General features: G+C 37.6%; 1 long non-coding RNA gene across 1 annotated transcript in view; it reads left to right on the forward strand.

Annotated features, from left to right (window-relative positions):
* The first annotated feature begins 3,992 nt into the window (after positions 1-3,992).
* Positions 3,993-8,439, forward strand: part of LOC108797741 — a 6,364-nt gene continuing 1,917 nt past the window's right edge. The window contains exons 1-2 of the long non-coding RNA XR_001941904.1: positions 3,993-4,157; positions 6,403-6,543. This is a non-coding gene — a long non-coding RNA (uncharacterized LOC108797741). The remainder of the gene's footprint in view (positions 4,158-6,402; positions 6,544-8,439) is intronic.

Consider the following 8,439-nt stretch of genomic DNA (forward strand, 5'->3'; position numbering starts at 1 on the left):
GAGTTTAGATTATTTCTTTAGGGTATTCCCTTTCTGTCATAGCAAGAGCCAAGTACAACATACACTGTTAGACTATGGAGATCTAAGATAAGCATAACTGCTGAATGCGTTAAACTTGTCAATTGAAAAGGTAGGTTTGTTAAATTTTGTATGCACTATATTAATATATGTTTTAGAATGAGTTTATTGAGCAGAATTTAGATGGATAAATACATGTTATGCATGGTTCAGGTATGCAGTAGAATTAAACAGTTGCAGACATTTATCAATATCAACTATAAATAAAGAATGCAATGTTTTCATAGTTTTCAAATTGTACATAGAAACCAAAAGTACTAATCATAAAACATTCCTGCGCACTCATAAAAAACATCACTCTATGGAAATTTCTCAATAGGTTAGAATATTTCTGCCATACCTTTTTAGAAAGAAAAATATCTCTATTCCACTGGTCCCAAATCCTGGAAAAAGTACAGTTTTCAAGTAGAGACAGGATAGGCTCCTGGAGTTGTACATGAAAAGAGGTGACAAATGTGCTAGGGAGTAGGAGGTATTGGATAATTTTTTGAGACAAGGTTGGTGATGTTGCTTGGTGCAGAGCTGTAAATGCCTTTGTTGTTATTGTTTTTTGTGTGTTTATTCATTGCAGAAGCTAGTGGAGGGATTGTCACAGAGTGATGTTGGCCACAGAATGGTTGGTTTTTGGATCCAACATTTTTGGATAGATTAAAGGGAAGATAGCCTGTGTAAAGGTAGGACAATAAGAAGGAAGTTGCAATAGTGAGAGATAACAAGGCAGTGTGGTTTCATTTGTTAACCACTTCAGTACCTGCATGTTAAACCCTTTCATTACCAGGCCATTTTTCAGCCCTGTGCAAGTTTGGCTGAGAATTCCTCCATTACGCAACAATGTAACAAACTTTTTGCCGCAATAAACATGCTGGTACTGAGGGGGTTAAAACATGGGACTTGGTAAAAGTGCAGAAGGTAGAATGAATGTGGGAGTATTGAGATGAAAGGGTTAATGTATAAATGTGAAAGATAAGGGAATTGAAAGGGTTAATAAACAGGTCAGCGCATAGACATAATAGATCTGCAGGAGAGCAGAGGCTACATCGGCTGGTCCACTGGTGGTTTAGAAATAAATAAATTGTGGAAATACTACAGATGTGAAGGCAGCAACATTCCAACAGTGATTGGATGAGGGGCAGAAGGAGAGTTCAGAGTCCAGGATTACACCTAGAAACCTATGAGCTCAATTTTGGAAAGATCGAGTTTGATGAAGTCGTTTAAACTATTTGTGAAGTTTCACCATTCACTTCTCAGCAAAGATAGAGAATTCAGTGACTTTTTGAGAGTGAAACTATTCTTTTAAACACAGATAATATGCTAGTATGGCCAAAAATACCTATTTCTTAGCACGTCTCATTGTTGCAACTATTTATTGTAGGCGTCTGACAGCAACATTAAAGCTTTTGTTTTGTCTTTGAAGTACTTGCTAAGAAAGGTTGCTTGTTAAGGATTTGAGCTCTCCCAGTATTTTTGATGTCCTGCATTATGTGTGGTAGCATGTTCTTGAATTATTTTGATTTAACACATTCATGTAACATCAACGTATTATTTTCCCTATGGATAGATGAATTAGAAACCCGTATATTGTTGTTTTCTCATATGTATCTTAGAAACAGGGGCTTCATCTGACCTTTGTCACATCTTTCTTTAATAAATTGGATTTCTTTCAACTGCCACATTGCTGTTTTGTGTCATATTGTATCATTTACTAAGCTTTCACATTCCAATTCTAAAAAAAGACTGATTATATATAGTTTACATAAACATGTAATGTGCAGTTGTTATATGAATAGAATATCAGTTTAATTCCAAACTCCAGCCAAAACTGTAGGCTGGTTGGAGCCTCCGTCAAGTTTTTTTTCCGTCTGTGTCTTTAGAAAAATGTTCTGCACAGCCCCAAAATGCTATTTGTATTATGTTGGACAAGTAAAGTTTTATACTACTTGCTACAGATCTCCTGCCTGATATATTCTATTCTATTTGTGTTGCCCCCACTGCCGTGCACCCATGCTTGCTTTATCACCTATGCGATACTGCAGCAGTGTGTTTTTATATGAATCTGAAACCATATGCAACAAAGAACTCAGTTTTAATAAAATGTTAAGGCAGTTTAATTAATTGTTTTGTGACAAGATGGACTGGGGACTGTTTGTATTGTACTGTATACCTCTTGAATAGAGACACACAACAAAAGCATTATTAGCAAGGTAAGAAGGAAACAACTTTTGACAATGTGTATTACTGCTCTCTGTGCCCTCCTATCCCACTGACAACCGTTCCCTGCATTTCTTATGGGTTGAAAACTCCTTTTCTGTACTGAACATGTCCATATATTTTAGATGGCATATGGTGGCTAGGGCAACATTTTGGGCTCGTATAAAAAACATTGTACGACAATCCATTTAAAATAGGATTTCCTGGGAAAATGAAAGTCTACTGTACTGGGGCTACTGCATGAAGGGGGGCTGCACCACCCACAACTGCCTTTCCCTTCCCGCTGCTGCTCATACAGTATTACTAGGCACATAGGCTTTTCTGGTCACAAAACAAAACCACATTTCACCAGGAAAGGATCCTTTAGAGATTGAGTGTCCTTTGTGTTTACATCCAATTACTCCTGACTCTTTCCAGGTTCAGAAAAGCAAATAGAATAGAGTTCTGTTTTGGCAGACCTGTTTGTGACGGATCGTGGGTAATCTGATGTAAACACATGTCCATTTACATCCGACTCCCCATAAACCAACATAGGTCTGGCAATTTCAGTTTTTCTTCCCCTGCAAGATGGAGGAAAATAACTGGACGGACAGGTATCTCAAAATGGTGGCATTAATGATAAACACCTGTGTGAATGAATAAATGGCTAATATGTTGTGCTAGGTTGTCATACTAGACTGAAAATCAACATGAATACACCTCCATTAACTATGATAAGTGGATCAATTATTACATATATGTGATATATAAACTTTATAAAATAAGTGAATCATTACATGAATGTGCAATTAAATGAATTATTCCATAAATGGACCTGTGTGTGGTCTTTGATTAATTCTCAGTGAACAAGCACTACTGCATAAGTGACCATGTCATCTCTGACTACAATCTATATGTGAAATTGCAGACACCTCTTTATGGTTGGTGTGAATATATAATAGCGATAACCACCCACCGGTATTTTGAAAGAGGAAAAAACGGAAAAGACAGAGGCCTCCTAAGTGCAGTATTTCAAAACATTTAATTGGTAATAGCAGGTTCTTTATGCACTTACAAGAAACACAATTTTACAAGCGTTTGAGCGGTAGGAGCACTCAGCCGTACAAGCCGTATAGTCTATGTGAGACGGAGCCGTTATCTCCCTTGACGCGTTTCATCAATGGACTTCATCGAAAGGGTATTTTACTCTCGTCTCACACCAGAATTTATAATACAGGAACAATTAATCTATCCTCCTCAAACCCTATTCAGGTTTCCCACTTGATTTATTGCTGGGTGATACCCGATCTGAGGTGGGATAGGATGATCGGAGTAAGGATCAGCTTATAAAAAAATTCTCCTAGCACAACTACTTGTCGTTTATACCTGTGTGAATGAAACCTTAATCAATTTTGCTAACAACAAGTTAGAGCAAATTTATTGTTGTAATTCTAGCACACAGTTGTTGGCTCTGTTTTGCTTGACAACTTGCAGATCTAGTTTGTAGAGAAATGGCAGTAAATGACAGTAAGCCACCTTGGAAATAGCATAATAGTATAATCTTTAACATCTTTTTAATGATAGCATTCATATAAATGTGTATTATGACGGTAAACATGAGCAAATATTTCCAGCCTTAGTTCTGATGGGAGGGATACGTTGTGTAGGCTGAAGTATATGTTGTAAGTCTAGAAATATAGGAGGTGACTCTATAATATGTAAGGTGTGTCTATTGTTTCCTAAACACTGACATTGGTGTATCTTGCTAGAATCAGTTGTTACAGAAAGTCAAGTGCTAGAAAACAAAATGAGGCCATATTATTTGCTTTTCACAACTACTTTTCTTCTTCTTTGGGTGGAAGTGAAATGTGAGACTACAAAAAGCAAAATAAGTAAGTAATCTGACAAACTACTATTTCTAGCTCTGCAGTAATAAAATTGTGGTTTTGTTTATGACATAGATATATGAAGCAGCCTAATGTGATATTTATGAAATCATAAATAGATATAAAAATAACTGCCTGTTCTGTTAACTGATTTAAAATCATAGTTACATAGTTACATAGTTACATAGTATTTGAGGTTAGTTTGTTTTAAAAGGTTAGTTCACACAAACATATATTTCAGTTTCTGGTAGAAATATTAGGCAGTGCCAAGATTTTACTGCTATAGTTTCTCCTCTTACCTTCTTCATAATGTAAAATAAATGAAGTGTCTAAAAGGTAGAGTGCAATTCCATCATAAGTGGTGGGATGTTGGGCAGACCTGAAAATACAAGGGCAGAGACCTTAATGGAGTCAGCCATCTGTCATGCTCTACACAAATATATGTATTAAACCAAATATATGCTAACTAACCTTTCAAGAGAACAGAATAGGCAGATAGCTTTGAAGCAAACCTGTGCTTTGCCCATGCAGGGGAAAGCCAAAGGCTTGTTTTACTGCAGACCTTTTAAATGCAAAATAATTACCTTCCTATTGCTCCCTCACTGCTTGTACCTACCTCTAATAGTAAAAAGAAAGTCCTTTGTAAGCTATGAGTCCCTGCAGTTATTACTTAAACAGAGTTATGAACTTTATGTGACAGCACATACATATAGAGTAAGTCTCCTGCTGCTTTGCACCTGGAAATAAAAAGTATTTTCTTGGGCTCTTGGAGCTGAACAGAGTGGGGGTAAAGGGAAGGAAAGGTAAGCATTCTGCTGGGGTTAGAGGGATTAAGCAAGGATAGTTTAACCTCCTTCATGCTAACCCAGAATTTTGAGCCCAAGCAACGCTCTATGTAAAAATTGATAATTCCAAACATTACATAGAGTAACCATTTTTACATAGTACCCGAGGCCTGATTTCTGTTGGCTGATCCTCCCACTTAGTTTTGAACCCAGAAGTGCTTTGCTCTGAGCACTTCCAGGTTTGCAGTTTTCAGGTTCTGGCCAGTATTGGCCAGGAATGTAAGTACTAACTTTAGTGTCTGTTTGTTGGCAAGTGGGCAGAGGAGGTATCAGTGGTCTAATAGACCTGATGTCTTCATAAAGAGGACCTGTCACATAAAAAATACTACCACATAATAGCACATATTTATGGTTAACTCTAAACTAAAGTTGTAAAAGTTTGGACATTTTTTGCCATGTTGCGCGTGCACCAAATTTAATGCTTGACATATCTATGATTTGAGGTTTTACTTTAGGCCTAAACTGTACATTTAATGCTCAATGTATTATCTGTACTTGTGAAATAATGTGTGATAGGTAAATGTAGCTTGTGAAATAATGTGTGTTAAGTAAAGATTTTTTTATTATTTTTTTTTGCATAGAAAAATCAACATTTCATGTTGACTAGTGATGATGTGGGTATAGGGGCATTGTACTGTATGCTATGTAAAATTACTTTACACCATACTGTCTGTTTTTTATTCATTCCATAGGGAATCTGCCTCAAAAATGAGCTCTTAGAAATGCAGTAGTCAATAATTTAATTACAAACGTGTTATGGCAAAGTCTGTCACAGTCCAAGCATATGCTTCTTGAGTAATTGGTTCCTAGAATAGGGTGTGCCAGTGTCCTTAAATCCATGTAGCTCTCAGCTGTGGGCTTAACATTTTAAAACAGGTCACCAAGACCTTACAGTGGAGTACTACAACATTCAGTAAAAGTTATTCGGACTAAAAGTACATTTTCAGGACCCTGTTGGCTCTGTTGTACTGTTAGTCCAAATACAGATAGTCTCACTGAACATTGCAGAACTTGATATTATGTTTTATAAGACAGGACTAACATTTCTATAACCTATTTTCTGGTCACTTTAATTACTTAGAAACAGCAGCATGAGACTTCTAAGAATTTCTAGCTTTATTGTGACTTTTCTTACAGCACTGTGGTCTATTCTCACATGTAACAAGATTAGTTTTAAATGTTTGCTGCAAACCAATAAACACATGAGATAACACAATAATACTGTAAATAATAGGAAGTGAAGACATGGCTTTATAAAATATGAAATTGTACTATGTTCTTATTCCAGTCTTGCCTCTGCTAGAAGAAATGTGATATAATATCCCGTACAAGCAAGTGCTGATATATAACAAGTGTTAGCATTTTTAGAATTGAAGTTTGGTTTCACTCTTTATTTTTATCTGCAGCCAAACAAGGCTTATGTCCAAAGCCAAATGCATCAAAGAATTGTACATGTCCCTCTGATAACAAATGTTCCAATGACAGTGACTGCTCAGGACAATTAAGATGCTGTGATACAGGATGTGGACTCCAATGTGTCTATGGAGGTACAGTCTGTCGCTTACTGCTTCTCCCTGTGTTAGCAATTTTTTGTGTCTCACTTTAGAGCAATGTTTTGTGTACGCTTGTAACCGGAAATACAAGAAGGTTCACTATGCTAATTAATAGTAACAAGAATAGTTGTATTTCTACAAGAACTAACATGCTGCAAAGGGATAATAAGGAACTGAAAGGAGGGTTGTTTTTATTGTCTTTTTCTAATATGCACAGATGATGAAATGATGGCAACACGGTTTCATCATAGGCTTAAAATTGTAAGCTTGCTAAGAACTTGACATTTTAAATCAGGCATGAGGGTCATATTATGCTTTCAATCCTTCTTTACTAGCTCCAGCAGCACAGGCTTAACAAAGGTTAAACAAACTTAAAAGTGCACACAAACTTGATAGTACAACAAATGAACCAATCAGCATGAACCAGAATATATAATAGAGGATGGCTCCCACAAATTCTTCGTCTTTCAGGGTGCGATTTGGGAAATTAAGAAAACATCAGTTGAAACTTCATAACTTGAGCCACCAGAATTCCATAATGAAAGCTTTAAACTAAAACGCAGACACAGACACAGGGTGGGTTAAATGGGTGGGATAATATTCGCCTCCTGTTCTTCATAAAATCCATATTTTCTAACACCATCCTGGTTGGGAAAATCTTAAATTACTTGAGCTTGTTATGATTCTTTAAATCAATATATAAGAAAAAATTAAGGTGACAATTCAAAAAGTATGTTATTTTACTTGTGTGTGGGATCAAGTGGCCTGACAGACCAACTTATGTCTTATATCTCTTGGAGATTCCAGGGATTGGCCAGAACAGGAAATAATTGGAAATCTCCTCAGTGGGGATACACTGGGCTGGAGTTGGGGTTTAAAACATGTAAGTCAAAAGGTGATTCAACTCACCAGAATTCACCCAGAAATAACAGTTTTAGGGGCATGTATTCTTTTAATCCACAGTATGCACCGATAAAAATCAAGACAATAGCGTATATGTAAGAAACACCAAATCTAGTTCGTATTAATACTAGGGATGCACCAATACTGATACTAGTATCGGTATCTGTGCCGATGCCGAGTATTTGGGCGATGCCGAGTACTGGTACTCGCCCAAGTGCTTCGATGCCTGATACCTGAGCTTCCGGTATCAGGAAGCTAGGCAGCGAGTCATTACACGCAGCCTGACTTCCTGATTGACCGGGGAAGCCAGCTCCATGCTCCCTCACTTGGTGACGAGGGTGCATGGAGCAGGCTTCCCGGCCTATCAGGAAGCCGGGCAGCATGTAATGACTCGCCGCCTAGCTTCCTGATTGGTTGGGAAACTGGCCAATCAGGAAGCAAGACAGCGAGTCATTGCCCGCCACCAAGCTTTCTGATTGCCCAGAAAGCCAGCTTCATGCTCCCTTGTCACCTGGTGACAAGGGAGCTTGGAGCCGGCTTCCCAGGCCAATCAGGAAGCTGGGCGCCGTATAATGACTCATAGCCCGGCTTCCTGATTGGCCAGAAAGCCGGCTCCATGCTTTCTCATCACCTGGTGACGAGGGAGCATGGAGACTGCTTCCCTGCTTATCATTACACGCATCCTGGCTTCCTTAATGGGACTTCCAGTATCAGCATTTGGTATCGGCGAGTACCGAAAATTAAAATATTGGTACTCGATACCGAAAAAACGTTATCGGTGCATCTCTAACTAATACATCTCTACTAGATAGAATAGTCAGTACTGACTTAAAGATCCCTTTTAATAGCCTTACATTTTGTAGATTGTTTATTGGTAAATCAACTGTTTCTAGTAGGCATTAGAAGGCCACATGGAAAAATAATTTGATTTAGATAAAGATTTAGAGCATGCTGTTATTATCAGAACTATTGCCTTATATATATATA

The sequence above is a fragment of the Nanorana parkeri genome, unplaced genomic scaffold, assembly GCF_000935625.1.
Source record: "Nanorana parkeri isolate BGI_ZX_2015 unplaced genomic scaffold, ASM93562v1 scaffold1329, whole genome shotgun sequence".
Taxonomy (NCBI): Eukaryota; Metazoa; Chordata; class Amphibia; order Anura; family Dicroglossidae; genus Nanorana; species Nanorana parkeri.